This window comes from Homarus americanus, unplaced genomic scaffold, assembly GCF_018991925.1.
Source record: "Homarus americanus isolate GMGI-L3 unplaced genomic scaffold, GMGI_Hamer_2.0 scaffold36734, whole genome shotgun sequence".
In the NCBI taxonomy this organism is placed as follows: domain Eukaryota; kingdom Metazoa; phylum Arthropoda; class Malacostraca; order Decapoda; family Nephropidae; genus Homarus; species Homarus americanus.
The window spans coordinates 12,920,645-12,944,259 of NW_024733126.1; positions in this window are offsets into that span (position 1 = coordinate 12,920,645).

The window sequence follows — 23,615 nt, forward strand, 5'->3', positions numbered from 1 at the left end:
TGAGGGTGTGATGGAGTAAGAGTGTGTGGGGTGGGATAGTGTGTAAAGGTGAATGTGGTTGACTAATAATAGTGCGTGACAATAAGTATGGTGGAGAAAAAGTGTGAAACTGTGGTAGACTTTTGTTAGATGCTACTGTATAAGAAAACTTAGCACGACACACACACTGCAGAAACAGATGACCATTGTTGGAGTCGCAGATATAACGAAACCTATGCACGGTACTGACAATTCTTCACCTTGCAATATTGTGAGAGAAAGGGAGAGAAAGAGAGAGAAACATAGAGAGAGAAATGGAGGAATAAAGAAAGAACAAGATAGTTAGACGAGAGAGACACTGAATGAAACGAAAGAATTACAAAACTAAAATAAAAAGCATGATAAAGAAAGAAGGACGGCTGGAAATGGAAGGAAGAAAGAAAGGGCAAAGGAAAGAGGGGGGGGGATGATAAAAAGAAAAATAAACAAGTAGAATTAAGAGAATTGAGGGAGACGGAGGTGAGAGGAGAAAATAGGGGAAGAGGAGGAGGACGAGGAGGAGGATCCAATATAGTAGGTGTATAAGGTAAAGAGGGAGGAGTGTAGAAAACAGAATAAGGGCATGGAATAAACGAGGTGAGGGGAAATACGAGGAAAGAAGGAGGAGGGAGAAGTAGAAAATGAGAAAGAATTAGGGGCGACTGGAGATAAAATGGTGTAGGGCAAGACGTAATAAACTGGAATGAGAGAGGGGCGATAAACCAGAGAAGTATGAGTAAAGAGAATGACTGGATAATTGAATAAAAATAGGAGGGGTGAAGGGAAGGAGGGAGCCAGAGAAAGAGAAAGGAATAAAGAGGGAGAGAGAGGGAGTGCGTATGTGTGTGTGTGAGAGCGTGTATGTGTATTTTCAAATATACACCTATTCACAAATCATGGATACATACAAATATCCATGTATATATACTACTTATATACATACACACATAGATAAATGTACACACATACACTCACACACGTAACCTTCCATCAATGAACCATCACGGTTGAAGAGGGAAGGGGGGTGGGGGGGCTCTTCAAAATCACCTTCACTCTCACACAACCTTGACCAGCAAAATTCCCCCTCCTCCTTCCCACCCCCACAACTCGACTCTCAGACTTCGAGTAGGTGAGTGAACAAATTACGATTAAAGTAAGTGAGGTAGCTCCTCGCCACTTACATTTGTGTATGACATTTCCGATTCAGCGTTTAGGGGGTGTGGAGATAGGAGCTGGAGAGGGTGAGTAGGAGAGGGAAATAGAAGAGGGTAGGGGAGGTAGGGGAAAGGGGAGTAGAGTGACAAAGGGGTAGTGGCAACGAGGGGGAGGACCTGGTAAGGGGTATATGGGAGTATGGTGAGGGTATTGGTGGGGAGTATAGTGAGGGGGGTGGTGGGGGGAGGGGTGAGGGGGGGAGCAATACTCAAAACTCGGCGTTTCGGGAGTCCCGCAAATCCACCCCAAAATGTTGGTGGATCGTGAAATGTCGAATTCATGGGGCATATTAAAACTTTTTAATTGCACATTTGTTCTCCATAATACCTGTCCACTGTCGAACTTGTCCACTAAACCAACGTTGCTGTGACGTGGAGAGGGAGGGGTGGGTAGGAGGAGGTGGGGAGGGAAGGGGAGAGGGGTTGGTTGGTGGAGGGGGAGGAGGGGAGAGATGGCGTTGACTAGGGAGGGGAGGGGGATGGGGAGGAAGTGAGTGAAGGATTGAAAGGTTAGAGGGATGGCATTGACTGGGGAGGGATGGGGGAAGGACAGGGTAGGGGGATAGAAGGTAGGGGAAGGACGGGAGGAGGGGGAGGGAAAGTGATTTATGGCAAAAACAGAAGAGATATTTGGTTTGCATAGGGGTATAGATAGAAGAGGGGAGGGGAGTGAAGGAGGAGATAAGAAGGGACTGAAGTTGATGCAAGCTAAATAGAGAGACAGACGTAGACAGACAGACAGACAGACAGAAGTAAACAGACAAAAACGAAAGAAGGTGAGAACATGCACACAGACTGACATATATAAACAAACACAGACAGACAGACAAAACACAGAAAAAATAGAGACAACGGGAGAGACGTAGACAGATAGACAGGCAGAGAAAAAGATAAAGAAAGAAAGTAGAGAGCGTGGATTAGCGAGAGCTTGAGATATCCACAGCAACAAAAGTTACTGACAAACTTTAGTGGTAAAATTTCACCTTTACCCAATAACACGCCGAGAGTTTAAGTGAGAGTAAGTAAGAGTTTGAGTGAGAGAATGAGTGGGTTTGAGTGGAGTGAGCGAGTTTGAGTGAGCGAGTTTGAGTGAGCGAGTTTGAGTGAGAGAGTTTGAGTGAGCGAGTTTGAGTGAGCGAGTTTGAGTGGGCTAGTTTGAGTGAACGAGCGAGTGGGAGCAAGAAAGAGTTTCAGTAAGATTAAGTAAAGGGCATGAATCCAAAAGTCGAGCCCAGATAATCATCTTAAAACACAATCCATTTAATTTATTTATTAAACACATATACGATCTCAAACTATACCTTCTAATCAATGATGTATTACTATAGAAATTTATTATACTTAAAAAAAATACATACATATATATATATATATATATATATATATATATATATATATATATATATATATATATATATATATATATATATATATATATATATATATATATATATATATATATATATATATATATACCAAATGTCATTAACCTCGTATTCTGACATGTATATTGGTGAAGCGCAGTCGGCCCAGCTGACGTATTCCACCATAAACAAAAGCTAGATTGTTGACGTCCAACTCGTGACAGACAAGTTAGAAAATGGGACATAAAAAAAAAAAAAAACAGCGGTGATAAACGTATTTTTATTGTATCCAGATTTGTAGTAGGAATTAATCAGTAAAAACAAACAAACAAATGAAGACCCTAAACAGATCAACAACTACTTACTTAGAGAGGAACAAAATGACCTAAGTGTTGAGGAAGGGGGGGTGGATGAGGTGTGGAGAGTTAAGGGTCTCACTTAAGGGACTTTGAGGGATACTAAAGGGAGGTGAGATACACTTTAGGGCCGAGGGTTTACTACAGAGGGGGTACTGGTGTACTTTAGGGGACTAACAACACAACCAGGACCACTTGTACCAGACAGGAAACCTAAAGGTGATTAAAGAGATGAGATGTGTAATAAAATAGATTGACATAAAGATTTGTTTTCTTTATAACTGCAAAAATGTTACGGAATATATACATACATCATGTATATTGATAGAAGTATAGATAAATTGATAAACGAATAGATAGATAGATCAGATAATGAAGATATACGTTATATAAATCTTTAATATGTTTCCGGCCACTAGATTTCTTCACCTACTTCTGGGGTGTCCGATTGACGGCGTGAGGGACCAGCGGCGCCACGAGATACACTTTAGGACCCATAAACCAACATCAGGAGCGGCCATAAACCTCCCTGGCGTCGTCACTCAGTATCTCACTTGTTAAAAGATTGAAGGACTGACTGACGATAGCCAGGCATCTTACTCTGAGGATTTTATTTTGGAAAAAGTGTTACAAGGAAAAGTCTTCAGTTTGTTGGGGTGGAAGTTTTTGGCGAATCTCTTCAAAAAGGCGACGAAAAGAATCTCATCCCCGTGAAGAGTACCTGATGATGTGTCAACTATGCTCGCTACCATAAGAGGATATAACCCTAATAATATTTCAGTTTTTCCTTTGTTTATCTTAAGTTTTAAATACATATTAAAGAGGACACATTCGAGGTGTCTGATTTGGTGCAAATATTGTATAAATAGCTTTAATAAAGAAAACAGTCCTTCATTCTTATGTAAGTATGTGTGTTACTCTAATGCTATATTTCTAATAGAGGTGAACTCACTTACGGTATATTTCTAAAGGTAAAGGATTACCTAATTACATAAACCTGTTTAGTCTTGCGTTCCTTTCTGTTTTGGGTAACAACATCCAAAATATTTCATCCCAAACACTATAATCCTCGGGTGGTGGTTGAGCTATACTTTAAGACACAGAGCCAAGAATCAGTTTACAAACCCTGTTATTAATGCCTTGGATCTAATACTCATGAGCGGAGATTACTTTGTTTTCTAACAGAGTGAACCCGATACGAAACTTCAAAGGGCCTTTTCAATACAAAGACTTAACTATCATCTAAGTTTCAAGTTAACTATACCATATATGATTACTATTGGTATTATGTGTACTAACTAAGAACGTTTACTAACCATAGCAGGTATTACCAGTTCATGGTCTTCAGTTAATATACCAATAGTAATAATCGCCTTTGGCTTAACATAAACCCTAATTAGCAAATAATAGTCCGCCTATACAAAGAAACTGAACAACTAACACATTAAACTCGCCTTTTTTCAAGACTGGAGTACTTAATAATTATCTATCCTCCACGCTGCACAAAGTCGAATCATAACTAATGGTGTGAAAAAAAGACCAGAGCAAACTAATGGGCGGTATAAAAAACAAATTATAATACGGCTCGAGCCTTTCAAATTTTCATTACAAAAGGTGAATTATGCTTCGGGGTTTTCTACACCATTTAAAGACTCTCGCCTGTCTTGTGAATAGCCCAATATTTCTCAGCAGATTCTCAGGGGATGGAGTACCCCCCCCTTCATCCTCCTCAGTCCCCCCCTCCTCCTCCCCCCCTGAAAACATTGCTTAAGAAATACGGTAATGCGCATCTCACCTGGAAAATACGATCAGAAACCTCATTAATTGATCCCGTGAGACCAATTTATTTTTTCTCTCACGGCGTTCTATTCATCGTGTTGTGATATTGTCCCCCCGATGCTGCTGAGATAGAGCTGATTAATCTACGCTGAGTTATATCGTGTAGAGAAAAGGTATAATACTCGCGATCAAAGAATATTACAAAACAAAAGAGCATCAACGGGAGTAAATTTACCCAATGGTGAGTAAAAATCCCTTTGTATATGTCAACAAACGTAAACACTATCAGAATTATATACTTTTTTTTAGGGTAAACATGAAAATATATGTCCAAACAAACACACATCTCCAATTCGTAAAGGAAATTAAACCATGATATATTTTTATGTGCGTTTCCTGCATAGTTTCTCCATACCCATCGATTTTCTTATTCTTTGCTGAAATTTACGAGACAGAATAAATATAGAGAGTTCTTGTATCACATAGCTGGTATAAAGGCTTTGACCGTTTCTTACATTTTTTTTTTATCTATCCATCGCGTTTTAAACTCTAAGGGAATACTTGCGTTAAGCTCGACCTGTGTATCATGTGTAACCGAGAACATTCAACTCACACACGAAGCTATAATTACTGTAACCCTCTTGTATAGCTTTATTATACAAGACTTCCCCAAGAAGCTATAATAATAATACATTATATCTGTACCTCATTACAAAATTATACAGAAATAGTACTTCTCTAGTACCTTCTTGCCTGTAAAACGAACATATATCTGTTGCTTCTAATTGGTGCTGCAATTGTTAGTTAGCACTACGACTTCAGTAATAGTTGGTACTAATTGGCTGGAGATGAGTCACATGGAGAAAGAGAATATGTTCCTTAATTTTTAAAAGTGGTTATCCAGTGCAGAAACCCAGATCTGGTATACAGTGCTTGGAGGTTTCTTGGCCTTGCCAGAACTTGAATACCTTAATACAAGACATATATTTACTGTGACCACGTGAGTATTCATCTCTGATTTATATTATTTTAATTTAAATGCGATAGAGTACACTGAAACATTAACAGATGTATTCATTACAACTGGCTGAGTATCCCAAATTGATTAAATTAATATTAAGTATAAATATAATGTTAAGAGTTGAAAGTTTCCCTCATTCTTATGCTTAACCTTATCTTCAAGGCTCCTTGTATACGAGCAAAGGCTGAGGGCCAAAAACACACAACCCATACATAGCCTTCAGCCATAAGTTTGTATGCTGAAGACATAAATTTGAATATTTCTTTTCCTAAGCCGGAACTGCAGTATTCCTCTCCCAATATATATGAGAAGCTGGACTCTGGGCTTTACGTGCGCCCGCAAAAAGGTTGGAATTAGCTTGTATCGTTAATGGCCCTGAAAACATTAGAAACGTAAAGCCGAGGGTTTAATTTAACTCAAGTTATTAATGGGGAAAAAGAGCATTAGGAGGTAAAACTAAACCTTGGTTTTAGGGAAAGGGGGAGAAGGGGGGGGGCGGGTTTATTTACACACGGCTCATAAAATCCCTGAGGGAAGAAGTAAATGAGAGAAAACCAAAGGGCTTGATAAAGGAGATAAGGTCAGAGACATTGAGGAGAGAGAGACAAAAAAAGGGTAGATGTAGATAGGAGTAACTCGTTTATTTTGGGGGGAGTCGCCGGAGGAAACGGAAGTGTCGTGGGATGTGAAGGAAATGACAGAAAAGGAACATAATAAAAAAAAGAATGAATAAAGAGTCAAGGAAAAACAAACATCAGACGACAAATCTTTGCTACTTTTTGGAATCAAAGAAAAGGGAAATTGATGAAAGGAAAGAAAAATAATGATTGCAATAACTTAGAAAGAGGAAGAAGATAGAGAGAACGTTCTGTGTTTTAGATTATCCACAGAAAGAAGATAGACAAAAGAAGAGACAAGTAATGGAAACGTAAACAAAAACAAACGAATTCCTCTACCAACCTTAGCATAAAATCAAATAGATGTTGGAGGTAAGGAGGTGAGGCTAAGAGAGAGTGAGGGTAAGAGAAGGTGAGGCTAAGAGAGAGTGAGGGTAAGGGGGTGAGAGAGAAAGTGGTTGACGGTAAGGGGGGGAGGGAGACGATAAGGGACCTAATGGTAAGGGAGGAGAGAAGGTTAGAAGACAAAATGAAAAGCAAAATACGAATTAAACTTTCTTTGATATCTGATGTCAACAACAAGCAGAGAGAGACAGAAAGAGGAGCGGAGAGTGAGTAATTGAGAAAGTAAAAGTGAGAATGAGAAAGAGAGAGAGTGAAGAATAGAGAAAAGGAAATAGAGAATGAGAGAGAGGAGGGAGAAGAGTGAGAGTAGACAGACAGAGAGAGAGAGAGAGAGACAGAAAAATATAATAGATAGAGAAAGATAGAGAGAATATAGAGACAGAGACTATCCCTTGTAGAGCCAGTCCCCTCTCCACAACAGCAATATTCAATACACTCTCCTGGTGATGGGTTTCATGCCATGGCCAGCAACCCTCGTCTACTTCCCCCCTCCCCATCACCCCCATAACCTCCCTAACCCCCATAGTAGTGATTTTCAAACTTTTTCTCTCCCTGTGATTCATGGTGCTTGGTTCGACCCCTGACCCATCCCACACCCCGTTTTCCAAAACCAGAAACGAAATCATTTTGGCGTAACTGATTGAGATTTTGCGCTGTTATACTTTGCTTTTTGCACTGTCATATTTTATATTTTTTTCTGTGGGGGGAGGGAAGGGGTAAAGAGGAAGGGGAGGGAAAGTAGGGAGAGGAGGAGGGGGAAGTAGGGAGAGGGGAAGAGTTGGGGATATGATGTGGGGTGGTGGTGGTGGTGGGGCGGAAGGGGTTTCTGGCTATGTACTTTAGGTAATGGAAGATATGAAATAATAATAATAATAATAATAATAATAATAATAATAATGATAATAAATAATAATAATAATAATAGCTCTTAACGCCTTGTCACTTGTAATATTATGTATGTGTGTGTGTGTGTGTGTGTGTGTGTGTGTGTGTGTGTGTGTGCACTTCTATAACATACAACTCTAGGAAGACCAATATTGAGACAGGAAGTCTTTACAGCAAAATAAAAAAAAAGGGAGTCACGAACTTCATGATAGATGTAACAGACTAAAACTAACTAGAAGTGGGGTTGTTATAAAAGGCGAGAGAGAGAGAGAGAGAGAGAGAGAGAGAGAGGGGTAAGAAAAACTAACATTATCACCCACGGTCACAAATCACGCAAGACAAAGCCTATATCCTCCGCCCAGAAGGTTTACGGGCCCCATGTAGACTGAGAATAAGATCAGAAATTTATTCATCCTGATTTTTTTTTATCCTCTTTTCATAGTTAATGAGTTTATTTCTTCCTTGGTATTATAAACTAAATTGAAATTCTAAATTAAATAGGATGTTTGTGTTATTTGTTCTTTTCTCTCTATCACGTGTTTGTGTAGCGTGTGTTTCTCCTTCTCTCTTAGTTCCTGCTTATGTTGTCTCTCTGAATTGTTGCCTGTCAATTTGTCGTCCTGTACATCTATCTACCTATCTGTGTAATAGTTTTCTTCTATATGTACGTGTGTGTGTGTGTGTGTGTGTCTTTGTCTATCTACCTATACTGTTTGTCGGAATATAAAGTAAATTTTTCATCTTACACAAGAATCTGGAAAATGGTAAAGGCACCCCAAACGTTGATGCAACTGCCCTGGTGGTTGGACAAGGCGACGGTACAACCCCCAAGGCAACTGTGACGGTACATCCCTCCCCCAATACATGGCAAAGGTACAACCCCTCCCCACAACAGCGGTACATTATCTCAAGACGACGGTGAAACTAACCCACCGGTAGTGGTACAATGTCCCTTCCACAGCAACGGTACAACCCCCCCCTTTCCCATGACGACGGTACAACCCCTTCTCCCCACGGCGACGGTACGGGCAGGAATCGTGACTGGTGGCGCCGAGGTAAGGGAACTTAAATCTCGGGTTAAGTTATTAGGGTAGCTGTTCCTCTCGTCCGTCATGGCCAGGTATATTGCTTGGCCCACCACTTAATAACCCTCTCTCCTACCACCACTACCACACTACTACCCCTGCCACCACCACCACCACCCCCCACTACCGCTACCCCAGTTTTGCCACACTCCAAAATGTTGCCAGCTCTTAAAATGTGGGATTTGTAGAGGCCATCATTAAGCTCTTGAACGTTGGATTTTTGTGAATTTGTGCCGCCTGGTTTTGTACTAGTAGCTGTAGGAGTGGGAGTGAGAGTAAGGGCGAGAGGGAGTGGTGGAGTGTGTGTGGTGGAAAGAGGTTGGGATGTGAAAGATATGTTAGGGGGTTTGTGTTGTCGTTCCTCATGTCCAGTGAGGTTTACTTTACGGTTATTACTTAAAATTTGAAAAATGGAATTTCAGTTGATTTTGTATTGATAGATGATTAAATCCTGTAGTTCGAGGCTTAGAACCTTTCATTGGCTTCGATTTCACAATAAAAAGGCAAAATAACTCCTCTATCCTCCCACAGTTAACCTTACGAGCACTGGCACTGAACCTATGCTCTTGGCATCAGACGCTATGGGACCTAAAAACATATTGGTATAGATCCTTAATGAACGACTGACTCACCATAAATCCATAAAACTTTCCGTATACAGACATCCGGACCTTTAATTTACGAGTTAAAACCTTCATGAACTTCAAAACAACGACATAAACAACACCTCCAAACCTTTACATCAACCTCACGAAAACAAAGACTTAAACCCCTCTAAATTGGCACCAGAATGCCCTGACATTGTCCTTATAGCGCGGTTCTACACAAACACTCCCTCTTTACTTGTATGTGGAGTTTTCGTCACCACACACTCGTCATTCTCTAGTTTATTGATAATCTAAAGTGGTGCCAGAAACATAAATGAAGTCTCCGCACCAGCTGTTGACCGATACGGAAGATGTAATAAAACTACAAGAATATACCATTATACACGTAGTAAATGTTTACAGTATACTTCACAGTAACATAAACGCTAATAATGATGATAACCGGATCTTATTAACCGGATCTTATCATCAGAAACACGAACTGAAATGATATAAATGCAATTATATAGTATAAATTGCCTCAGCGTGGTGGTGATAATAGATAAGACTGTTTACTTCGCAATTGCACACACACACACACACACACACACACACGCGCGCGCGCGCGCGCATGCGCGCACACTGCTTACAGGGCTTTTTCTTTACTCTTCATGCCAATAAACAAGCGACCTGTCAATCAATACATTTGCTGTGTAATAATGTAATGGCCAAATATAAATTCTGTTACAGTTGATGAGAGGGGAGCGAGTGGTAATCACACTGTATGAATACATTTGGAGGTGAATAAATCAGGGCTGAATAAATCTGTTAGCGAATAGATCGGGTGTTGTTTAAATGACCTGTTGCAGCTCATCAGATTGATGGCAGTGGGATGAAGTATGAAGGTCAGTCATCGTTAACAGTAAACACGTGTTATAGAGGTAAACAATGCCACCCATATATATATATATATATATATATATATATATATATATATATATATATATATATATATATATATATATATATATATATATATATATATATATATATATATATATATATATATATATATAAACACATAGCACATTAAGTATACAATCTATATAAGCAATATGGTTATGAAAAACAATAAACAAAGCAACATTAATATGAAATGTAAACTGAAGAATTTCTACGGTGACGCCCAACCAGCACTGAAGATCAACAAGTTAACAAACACGACATTAGCTTCTTACATTAGTAACATATGGAGGGCTAACACGAATTAGACGTAAATAATGATCGTACTGAACCTGGGAACTTTTCCTCCCGTTAAGATTACAACTCACTAAACAAAATATAAGAGCAATGCATATAAAATCAATTAACTAATAAGGTCATAATTCCATTAAAAATATAAATATCAGAAGGCAAAAAAAAGTTATATTTAAAAGAAATTTCTTTCGACAACCAAAAGAAAATGAGTACATTCGTGATAAAATTTGTTGGTGATGACTGACTCACCCACTATACACACAAGCCGATTACGATACCCTCGATTATGGCCTCAACTTTATGAAAAGAAAATGGAAAAGAATATCACTCACTAAGGAAGGTCTTGGAAATCACAACAGAAGCGGTAAGATTCCCAGCCGGAGACGCGCGTGCTCAATGACACGATGCGTTATAATCTGGTTTTCTCTGCTATAATTCAGACAGACTAAAGCTGATTACATCACCTGGCGATTTATGGAATAATCCGACTTACGGCATAATTATGATGTCGCGAGGATTATAGAAAGTCATGGCGACGTATGATTGCCGAATAAAATCCGATTATAAATTGAATCTAATTATAGAATTCGACCCTATTACAGAATTAACCGGGTTGTTGTATAAATGAGATTATGAGATAAATCAGATTATGACATAAATCGGCAGATATTATGGCCCAGATTACAAAATAATCGGATTTGTGGTGTATAATTCGCCAGGCTAGAAGGCGCCATGTGCATTGTGGCGTGGAAACAGAGGCTCGGGTAATATGGGTTTTGTGTTTCTCCAACGTCAACACACCTGCGTCCATCAGTCACCCCAGGCCTAGTGCTCCGCGTCCCTCATTCACCCCAGGCTTAGTGCTCTGCGTTCTTCACCCCAGGCCATAGTAGTGCTCCACGCCCCTTTATGTCGTGTTTTGGGCTATGTTGTGTATTAATCTTTTTTCTCTCTAATGATATGCTCCATTATCTCTCTTTTTTCTTGTATCTCTCAATCTCTCTTTCCCTTCCCTCAGTTCTTCTTCTAGTTCTTTTTCTTACTTTCTCTTGGTCTCATTCTTTTTCTTCTCTTTTCTCGTTTTCTCTTCATCCTCTTTTTTACACCCTGTCTTTCTCTCTCCCTAGTTTCCTATATTATCCCTCCAATTGCCTTTACTCTTTCCTCTCCATACTCTCCTAGCTCTGCCCAGTCTGTCTTTTTACAAAAGTCTCCTCTCTTACCCCTTTCCTCTCGACCACCGCCATTTTCCTTGGAAGACCACTATCTCATAGTGTAAAGAGAATTTATGTGTAGGTGTCGTTTTTCTCTCTCGTATACACAAATGCAGAAACTGGGTCTCATTTTATTTTCATCTAACCAATCATGAATCTTCAGAAACGCCCGGCTAACCAATCAGCATGATAGCTAATGTTCTTACCAGCCAGCCAGTAGCCATCATGTGGATCTGTCAACCAATGAGCGAGGAGCATTCATCATTGTCAGTCACGCACCGACGGATGAGAGGCCGTCCATTGACTGATTTTTATGACCGTTTTCTCTTTCATATGTTGTTGTGTGTGGTGTTCTTTAACACTTGGGTACGAGTAGCAGCTACGTGAGTGACAACTTGAGGGTGAAGGTGGACTCGTTATGATGACTGAATAATCGACTAAGTACACACTAATGGTGCAATATGTATACGTAACATATTTTTATGATTAGAGTTCTGTTGGTGGATACACAGCAAGTCACACCCTCCTCCATCATGCCTTCAACTCAACCCTCAACAATAACAATCCCTTTACTTTCCTTCATCGTGACTTTTCCTCCACTCCCCTCCCCTATCCTCCTCCACTCCTCTCCTCCACACCTTCCTCCACACGCCTTTGAACTAATCCGGCTGTAAAGTGTTCGCGTACGTCATGCCCTGAGCTATGAACGGGGGCTGTACGCATTTAAACTACCCCCAGGTAGTTAAGAAGTAATTACACACGTAAACCAACGGGGCAGCTACCTGGCATATACACACCATTTGCAGCATACCTTTACGACTGTATCCATCAGCGGCATAACCCAAAAAGGAAGTCTCGCAAGGTGAGAAATACCGACTTGGGTTAAAAATTTTCAAGCGTGTGGTAGGTGAGGTGTTTCGCCAGGTGATATAGCTAGCCCGGAGCCTGGCTTGGAAGGCCTATATCTTCACCGGTCAATTAATTTGGGTCGAGTCTAGCTTTCCAAGGTAACTCTAGTGTGTATATTCTGAGAGGAGATGCAAGGTATTGTTTCACTGTGAGTGTGTGTGTGTGTGTGTGTGTGTATGTGTGTGTGTGTGTGTGTGTGTGTGTGTATGTGTGTGTGTGTGTGTGTGTGTGTGTGTGTGTGCGTGCGTGCGTGCGTGTCTTAAAATTTAAATATGCAGAAAAAACACGAACTTGTGTTTTTTATCGTTTGTGCACCACCATTTCCGAACGAATGTATCTTTTGCGCTTAATGTCGAGCAAAATAATGCCGTTCACGGGTGAATATACTGCCCAATCAACAAACAAGATATTGCAACCTGCAATTGCAACAGAGAAAAAAATCACCATCAGTATCATGACCTAACATACGGCCACAACATTGAGCTGGGCATAACTACGCTCACATACACACTCACACGTACACATTAACACAAGCGTACACAAACCTTACTAATGCGCGCGTGTGTACATATTAACACACACACACACACACACACACACACACACACACACTAATTCAATAGATAACAATACATCACTCTCACTCCATAATGACAATAAAAATAATAAAACAGCTTAACAAATGCTCTCATAAATTGGGCTACTGTTTTAAACCCCCGAGTAAATTGTTTATATATAAATATAAATAAATATATATTTTTTCCAGGACTGACCATCGAGTCCTGCATACAATACTAGGATTAATAAACCCTCAAACTGTTCCTCTCTCGTATGTGTGTGTGTGTGTGTGTGTGTGTGTGAGAATGCTTTTGTGTGTTTTTGCTTTATGTATGTATGTATATTTGTGTATAAGCGTATAATTTTCATTTAAGAATACTGACAAGTTACTGGCCAAAAAACACCTACCTGTACCCCTTAAATTGTTTACAGTCACAAATAATAAATAGTTCAAAGGCATTAGGGTTCTAAAACAGCATCAGAGTTTGTCACTCAAGCACTCCAGGATAATCGGTGAATGATGAGCAGTTCACTTAAAAATCAGTAATGATACCTAATACACTGGTTAAGTTAACATATATATCGGTATTTTTATTAATTTTAAAGAAGAGGGAGGGGGAGGAAGAAGGAGGAATACTGAATCTCAAAATAATACAAAATTCAAATATAAATTTCCACAGTAAGAAAAGAAAAACAAAAAATGTAAATGACGAATCTAATAAGCAAGCAACCAAGCAAGTCAGAAGAGAAAAAGTCATATTGCAGACAAACTTATAAGACTAATCAAAATTCATAACATCAACTTTGAGAAATAAATAAGGAATATGACCAAGCTGCAGGGCGGTCCAAGAACCCGTTTATATTCCATATGACGTTGAGAATAATCAGTGTTTACAGTATCCCTCCAGCAAACTTAAAACGAGAGTAAATTATTCCCAAACCAATTTTTACGCCATTATTTCAAAGAAACCCTGGAGAAAGGAGAGAGGGGAGGGAAGAGGAGAGGGGAGGGAAGGTAAGGGGAAGGGTAGAGGGGGAGGAAAGAGAAGGGGAAGGGTAGAGGGGGAGAAAAGAGAGGGGGAAGAGGGACGGTAGGAGGGGATAATAGTAGTGAAAATTTTGCCCACAAATAGAGAGCTATTTCTTCCATGATCACATATATACATACAGGTAAGGTCAATATTTTCTGTGTGTCCATATCCTTAAAATTATATGTCACTGATTAGTTAATCCCTCAGGTAAGGTTGCCCAAGACTGATTAACTATCCTCCAATCCCTCAGATAAACGAATTAATTATCTATCTATCATCCAATCACCTTGGAAAGATAACATCATCATCCAATCTCCGAGGAAAAGGAATTAAATGACTATAAATCACCCAGTCACCGAGGAAATAAACACGGTTATCAATCATCCAATCACCTGTGAAGAATATACAATTATCTATCATCCAATCCCCAAGGAAAAGAATTAGGCGATTATCTATCACCCAATCATCAAGAAAACAGAAAAGATACAAAAAAAAAGACAAAAACAACCAAAACAAACAAGAGTAAATGAAAAGATTGTTTGTGAGAGGAAGCTTTCCGTCGAAATCCCCCATTGTTTGCGCTAATCCGACATTCGCCGCGATTGGAAGGAAAGAGTGCGGGCTAGCGGGGTCAGAGTGTAATATGGTATATATAACTTACAATCTACGTCGTTATTGCTGTGTTATTGAGTCATTTATCTCCAGCGTGCCACGACATCCTATTATTCCCAGCAGTAAGTTATGGACGCAACGAAATTATGTATTGAGCCCCCTCCCCCTCCCTCCCTGCCTACCTACCTACCTACCTACCTCTCCACCATTCACTCTCTCTCTCTCTCTACCTTTCTCTCCTCCCCTCTCTACCTTTCTTCTCTCTCTCTCTCTCTCTCTCTCTCTCTCTGCCAATCAACCTTTCCCTTCATCCATTCTTCTCAACTTTCTCTCTCCCTAACCTTTCCATTTCTCCCTCCATCAGCCTCTTTACCTATCCCACACCCTTTTCTCCTCCTCTATACCTCTTACTCTCTCCCTCTCTCTCTCACTTTTCCTCTCCTTACTGCTACTCACTATACGAGGAATTTTCTTTTGAATAGGAAAGAGTTGGGGGAGGACTACGGGGGAGGGCAGTGTGAGGTAATGTTTGGGGAAAGGTGAGGGGCGAGTGAGAGGAAAAAGGAAAATAAAGGAGAGAGGAAGATAAGCCACAATATGGGGAAGGGGAAGAGGTCAAGAAGGAGGGAGGAGGGAGAATTTTGTGTAGAAAGGAAAGGAATGGGTAAAGGGAAGGGGTTAAGAGGGAGGAGGGTAGTAGCACTACATTCGTGTGTTATAAAGGGAGGGGGGTAATAAGATAGGAGAAGGCACAATATGTTTGTTATAAAAGGAAATGAAGAGCAATGTGTGAGGAGGAGGAGTTAAGTGTGTATATGAAGAAGTGGGACGCAAAAAAAGGAAAGGAGGAGGAATAAACGAAGTGATAGTTGTAAAGTATGAGAAGGAGTAAGAGGTGGGGAAGAAGAGAGACGTAACGGTGGAAGGGAGAAGGAGGGTGGAGAGAAGAAAAAAAAGAGTGCTAGGATAATAAGGGAGGAGGAGAATCAGGAGGCGATGGGAGGGATGGAAATGGGAAGAAAGGAGAATGATGGAAAAAAAAGGAGGAGAGAAGCAGGGAAAGAAGAAACAGAAGAAGAAAGAAATTAAGATGAAGGAGGGTGGAAAGGTGGATTAAAAGGGGAGGGGAGGAGAGGGAAGGGGAGGGGAGGGGAGGGGAGGAAAGAGGTAGGTGGAGGGAAGGAAAAGAGAGACACCGCGCCCCTCTTGTTGATAGTGCACGCTAATAACTTTCCCAGAACATGATACGTGATTATATCTTAGGATCGCCCGAGTTTTTTAATAATAAAACGCGTGATTTCGTGCCGAGGGCAATTTTTATACCCCCGTAATATTTCTCTGGGGATATATTGTATTAATATTTCAGAGGTTGAGGCTCTAATATTTGAGGTAACGAAGGTGGAGATGTGTCTGAGTTATTCCACCTTATCTCTCTTCTACAAATTTGATCCCTTCAATTTTCTAATTTACTTTTTTTCATGTTTTCTCTTTTTTGGGGGACCACGATTTTTGGTGACATGCAAATCTAATCCTTGTATAATTAGATTTATAATTGTCTCGTAAATCACTCCCTCCTCTCACTAATTACGGTGGTTGTTAGTAACTCCTATTATTTGTTACTGCAGTAGTTATTATCATTACTATTATCATAATTATCATTATTAATAGTATTTGCTTTGTTGATTTTTGTACTTTTGGAAGACCATGTCCCAAGTAATTTTAACATCAGCAGCAGCATTTTATTGTCCTTATCATTATCATTATTATTAGTAGTAGTAGTAGTATTAGTAGCAGTAGTAATAGTAGTTGTAGTACTAATTGAGATGAAAATAAGAATAATTCAATAAAATGTTTCAGACCAATTCATTACTCAAACAATTTAAGTAAACAAAAGGCAAGGAATGACAAAAGCTAAATCTGAATTATTGTGCCACTAAAGATAAAATCACCACAACAAAAGAACATCATGATATGCATAATAAAAGGCTAAAATAACATATATGCTTTAATTTTCATTCAAATCCTTCACTTACATAAAAAAAAAGAAAAAAATATTAAACTAAACTCTAATAATCAATAAGCCATAATTTCTAGTATTCTCTAACTCACCACCACCATCACCACCAGGAGTTGAGTTATATTGCGAGCGAAATAGATTATATAGATCCATGATTATAGCGAATCACAGGAAAGTGGAGTTTATGTAGCTATAACTGTCCTCGCTACTGTGGCCTCCCTTAGTGGATAAGGATCAAGATAGATGAGTACAGCTAGATCTCTCTCTCTCTCTCTCTCTCTTTCACACATTCTCTCTCATGCTCTCTCTCTCTCTCTCTCTCTCTCTCACTCTCTCACTCACTCATCACCTGCGACTCTGAGATAGTTTCGTCGAGAAAGGGAGTGTTGGATGGAGAGAAGGAGTGAGGGATGCAGAGAGGGAGTGAAGGAAGGTAGGAGGGAGACAAATAAGGTGATTAGGCTATTATGAGGTGGAGAAGGGAGATGAGAGGGAGACATGGAGGAAGAGAGAGAAAGAGAAGGGGAGAGAGGAGATGGAGAGAGGGGGAAAGGAGAGGGATAGAGAGGGGAAAGGAGAGGGATAGAGAGGGGAGAGACCGAGGGTGGGAGGGAGATATGGAGGTAGACAATGAGATATCTAGGAGATACCGCTGACGTCGATATCAATCTATATCCCCCACCTGTGATTTTGAGATATGGCGGCGTCTGGAGAGGGAGGAAGGGAGGGAGGGAGGGAGGGAGGTAGGTGGGGAGGGAGGGAGGTGATAGGTTAGTTATAGAGGATGTTGCCAAGGTGATGGTCGCTTATTCTTGCGCTGAAGATTTACAGAAGAAAAATAAGTGTTAAATCCTCCGTCTTATCTGTCAATGTGTCTTTTTCTCTACTTCCGTCTGCGTGTCGGTATTTCTCCCTGATTTTCTATCTGTCTCTGTTTTTCGATTTTATTCTCATTCCCTCAATTCTTTAAACAAATTCATATCAACATTACATATGCACATACAGTCGAGTGCAAAAATATACACAACTTTTAATCTGTCAGCTTTTCACACCACCTCACAGAAATATACATTTTACACATATGAGTATACATGTATCCATCCCCCTATATGCATCCATATAACCCCCCCCCCCTCCTCCACTCCCACACACACACACACACATATCCTTCCACACACCTCTCCATCCTACACCTCCTCCCTGCACACCTTCCCTCCCAACACACACAAGCGAGAGGCTTAATTCATCTCCAGAGTTACGACGAGAGAGAGAGAGAGAGAGAGAGAGAGAGAGAGAGAGAGAGAGAGAGATTATCAGGCAGATATAGAAAAAGAAGAGAGAAAGAAAAAAGAAAAAGACAATCAGACATAAAAAAAAATGTTGAAATACAGCATTAAGGAAAATTCCCTCCTCCCAACATCCCTCCCTCCCACTTCTCCCCCCGAATCCCCAAAATTTCCCCAGCCGAGCCAATCTCTCACACGGCTTCATCGCTCATTCCCCGCGCCCGGGCCATTGTACGCAGGTGTCTTGTTGCGTTTAATGGCTGGGACGGCAAAAAGTTTTATCATCATAATTCACGCAGGTGTAAATTTATGACAGCTTTTATATCCGGGATTATACATGCATATGAGTTGTTTGCAAAATTAGCTATCCTCTGATCAATAGGAGTAGGATCTGAATGGGGGCGGCAGCATTTAGGTTTCCGGGGCTTGTCTGCTGTTGTCTGAGGCGAGGGAAGGTGGGTGTTGTGATATGTTTGTATGTGTGTGGGGTTTTTTTTCCATAGGAAGGGCGTTTTCTTTGAAGGGATGTGTGTGTGTTTGTGCAGAGGTAGGGATAAGGATGAAATGATGATCGGGGATGGAGGGAGGGAAGGTGAGTGTTGTGATGTGTTGTGTGTTTTTTTTTGTACTTTTCTTTCAGTGAATGTGTTTGTTTGTGTAGGGATTAAGGAAATAAAGGTGAGGGAGTAGAAGGAAGGTAGGTATGTTTTGTTGTTGTTGTTATTTTTGTTTTTTTTACTGGATGTATTTGTGTATGGGTAAGGTTAAAGAAAAAAGGTGACCGAGTAGAGGAAGTGAAGATCGTTGTTTTGTGTGTGTGTTTTTTGTGATATTTTTGGGAGGGTCGCATCGTGTGTTTGTGTGAAGTAGGAGGATGAAGATAAAAAAGAAAGGGGGGTGCGATGAGAGAGCAAGAAGAATAGTAAGAGGAGAAGGAGAAAGAAAGAAATGGAGGAGGAGAAACAAAAGGCTATTGTTGGGAGGTTCTAAAATGGTGAGGGACTGGGGTTCAGAAAGTTGGAGAAAAGGCTAGAAAGATTGGAGAAGAGATTGGGTTAGGAGCGAAAGGCTCCAGGGTAGTTGGAACCACGTCTTAGAGGGGGGGAGGGAGACGAGGGGGGAGGGATGGATGGATGGATAGATGGGGTTAGGAGGCGTAAAGTTTAAAGAAGGACAAAGGTCGGGTGAAACGACAAAAAGTTTTGTAAGCGATGTGGAAGCCAAGAATCCACTCAGCATATTTTGTTTGCAAATTGAGGTTGTGAGGAAGTGAAAGAGAAATAGAGAAGGAGGGTGTGACAATACTAGAGACAGAGTTAAGAAAAGACTGAGAAAGGTGAAAAAGATTCTAACAGATTTGCCTAAGTGCGTGTGTGTGTGTGTGTATATATATATATATATATATATATATATATATATATATATATATATATATATATATATATATATATATATATATATATATATATATATAGCAAGTAAATCACTGTAGGCGTGAAGCTAATCAGGTTGTGAGCTACACATCTCAGGGTGAGTACAGCTGTACTCACCCTGAAGATGTGAATACACGAAAGCTTGGGAACTTCGTTTTTTCCAGGTTAATAGCATATATATATATATATATATATATATATATATATATATATATATATATATATATATATATATATATATATATATATATATATATATATATATATATATATATATATATATATATATATATATATATATATATATATATATATATATATATATATATATATATATATATATATATATATATATATATATATATATATATATATATATGAGGCACACATTCGCATAAGTCTTCTAGCCTTCAGAACTGTAAGCCTGCCTCGTCCGTCATGGTATATCAGATGATTAAATCAATGTCACAATATGAATTATACATTGTGTGCGCTGGTGGTGGAGCAAGTGTTTTTCGTACGCACATATGTATGTGTGCGTGTGCGTGTACGTTTGTGTGTGTGTGTGTGTGTGTGTGTATTTAGTTCTAAAAGTCCATTAACATGTGGGAGAGATGTTACACTTATAACCTTGTTAAAAGGGAGGTTTCGAGGGTGGCAGAGGCGATATTTTGTGTTCAAGAAGCATCTGTGTTGTCTGAGAGGGAGAATTAGAGGAATTTTATCTTATAGACAATCGTTTACCGTAGCCAGCTCTTGCCACATCATCTCACCTGCTCTTACCAGCTAAGACTCAAAAGTAGTATTAGAATGAGCATATATACTACAGTACACAGACTCTCTCAACGAAAGTTTTTGAAGGTATTGATGGCCACTTGTGTAGCAAACGGCGGCAACGTGCATCAATATGTCTTGCCAACCACTCAAATAAAGTATTACGTATATCTTCCACAGTGTGTGACCAGGTACCAGACCCATACGGGAAACGTAGGTCATATAGGGTAATGTTATGCAGCAATGTTGACAACACGGATCACGTTGGTTGCCTCTGTATTACATATTCTTGATTGTATTGGGTTTACTTTGAAGAGTTTATTTTTCATATTTCTCACCCATAACTAAAATTCACTTGATATCAGGTATTCCAACAATCTCACAATCCGGAAAATTATTAAAAACATAAGTTAATAAATTTGACTTTTGATAAACGAGAAACAGGGATGAACAACCGAGGAGAAGGTGCAACAGATACAGTCATCACATGTTCGATAATGTGAACTTCAGCGAACAATATGACTGTGCTCGAGGAACACTGCATTTGTGAAATTTTCCAAGTGGGTAATGTGCCCAGAGTGTAATTGTTTAGTTTCGATAATGTCTTACAACTACAATGATCATATTTATTCCGGGCTACAAGGGCACTAACCTTGTGTTCCCAAGTGTACATATGTTACTAGTTACTTGGGCTTCGTAGTTGTATTCCTCAGTGTACACCATTACAAAGTACAAGAACACTGTATATGTGTTCCAGGTGGTACATGTTTTAAGTACAATGGCGCGTTAGCGATGTTTCCGTATGACATCTTGAGTCACAGGGACATGGAAAGTTCTTTTTTTTTCAGACTGAACATTTGTAATGAAATATAGATTCGTTCACGTGAAAGCTCGGATTACATCTATAATACATTAATTGAATATAAAAAATATTAAATGTATCCACACTTAAACACAGAGGCACTTACTTCATCACTAAAACAATAACAAGAGGAGAAACATATTCCTCTTTCCTACTTTTCAAGATTACATTTCTCTTATATACAACCTCAGATTCCAATTCCTCTCCTCAGAAAAAAAAAGCTCTCAAACAGTCCTATGATTCCCTGGTCCCTATTTTCATCCCCTCACTCCCACATGTAACCCCCCATACCCTTACTCCCTATTTTTCACCCACTCCCCCCAAATACAAATATATTTTTCCCTATCCACTAGTTTTATTTACGTGGTTAAGAACGCGAATTGTAATGATGCAGGAAGCAGCGGGCGGAAAATTGGTCACATTAATAGTGTTGGGAGCGCAGGACGATCTAGGCAACACTGGGGAAATAAGCGACTACCGTACTGGGAAATTTAAGGCTTCAGTAAACACTAAGTTATAGGCTACCACGAAGACACCACCAAACTTTTAGATTATCTGGGGCGTGTAATGCTGTGTGGTGAGAGGTGTGGTGGTAGGGAGTGAGAGGGTGAAAATAAAGTGAGGGTGAAGTGAAAGAGTAAGAGGGTGAGAGAGAAGTGTGAGAGGGTGAGGATGAACTGTGAGAGAGCGTGGGGATGATTTAGAAGGATGTGCAGAAAATGAGAGAGTTGGGAGAGAGAGAAAAATAAAGTAAGAATGAGGTGGCGAGCATGAGAGGGGTTTGGTTTAGAGAAGGAATGAGGAGGAGGAGGAGGTAGAGAGAGCAAGGTTCGTGGGTATAGAGGGTGAGAAAGAGGTGGAGAGGGGGGGAAGGACATAGGGAGAGAGAAAGAGTGAGTGAGAAATCGTTAAGGAGAGAGAGAGAGAGAGAGAGAGAGAGAGAGAGAGAGAGAGAGAGAGAGAGAGAGAATTTATTCCCACTCCCTCTCGAAAAAAAAAGATCGCTGAGACGGATATTGCATCCATAATAAAACGAAATTTTTATGTTCTTTTTTTAATCAGTTGGAAATGGGTATATCATTTTATGCATAATTTCCTATCTAATTTTCAAAAGCCAGGTAATATACTTCTAATGGATTTCAAAGCCATTACAGGTATAATGAGCTGATGATATTTTGGAAATTCGGAATCTGATGAATAAAAACGCATCGAAATCTCACTCAGTAATGGAAGACATTTAATTACAGCAATTAACAGTTCAATGGCTGATGAGTATATGTATGTGTAGTTTCCACATACTTCCTCCAACAATACTTTTCTAAACATATTCGTTTACGCTAACTTCGCAATTGATAACTGAACAATGTTTCTCAGTCCTTATATATATACACATAGTACGTATATCATATACATATAATGATCGAATAATTTCCGTAATAACTTAAACGTTAATAACTAGCTCTTTAAGGTCATCATTAACATCGAAAAACATTCTTTAATGATGATACAAACAAGATAAGTGGTTCACTGAATGCTAATTGGTCGTAAAATACCTTCGTCTTTATGATATTAACATAATTACAGCATAACAATGGTATAAGTTTTGTCTTCTCAAAGGGCGACCATTAGAGAGGGAGGCCAGCCAGTGACAACCATTAAGGGGGTCATCTGTCCCCTGAATACTGATGACGTCTCCAGGCGGACCATCTCTCCAAACCTCAGGTAAATTCATCACACGTCACACTATTATTTATTAATTTGTTTTTGAGTTCCTCGGTGTGCGAGAGAAGGGGTGGGGGGAGAGAGGGGTAAGGAGTGAGTGAGAGGGAAGGGGGTTATGGAGAGAAGCAGGGAGTGAGTGTGTTGGGGTTTTGTACGTAAAGTATGGAGCGCATCGAATATTGTGCGCGCGCGCGCGCGTGTGTGTGTGTGTGTGTGTGTATACATGTCTGCTTGTTTGTTAACGCGTGTACGAGTGTCTATTTCCACAAGTCCACGTCTTAATACACTCCCACCTACACAAGCTTATAACCAGCACCCACACCTTAGAGCGAAACTATCGTCCTTGCGTAACCAAGCGTGAAATAACCCACTTAAATACCCACTCACTTACACACATACTTCAGCATCGACTTAAGCGTCACGTTGTTGCTGCACTTCAGGGAAAAAAATAGAAAACGAGAATCTAACACTTAATTATATCTTCTTTCATTTGTTAAGGGCGAAAAATCTTACTTTCCATTCATTATAAACACATGTACTTGACTCCAGTAGATTAGAGAAGTAATTTCGAGACTTGCATGGTTGGTGTAAGTCGACTGTGTGTTAAGC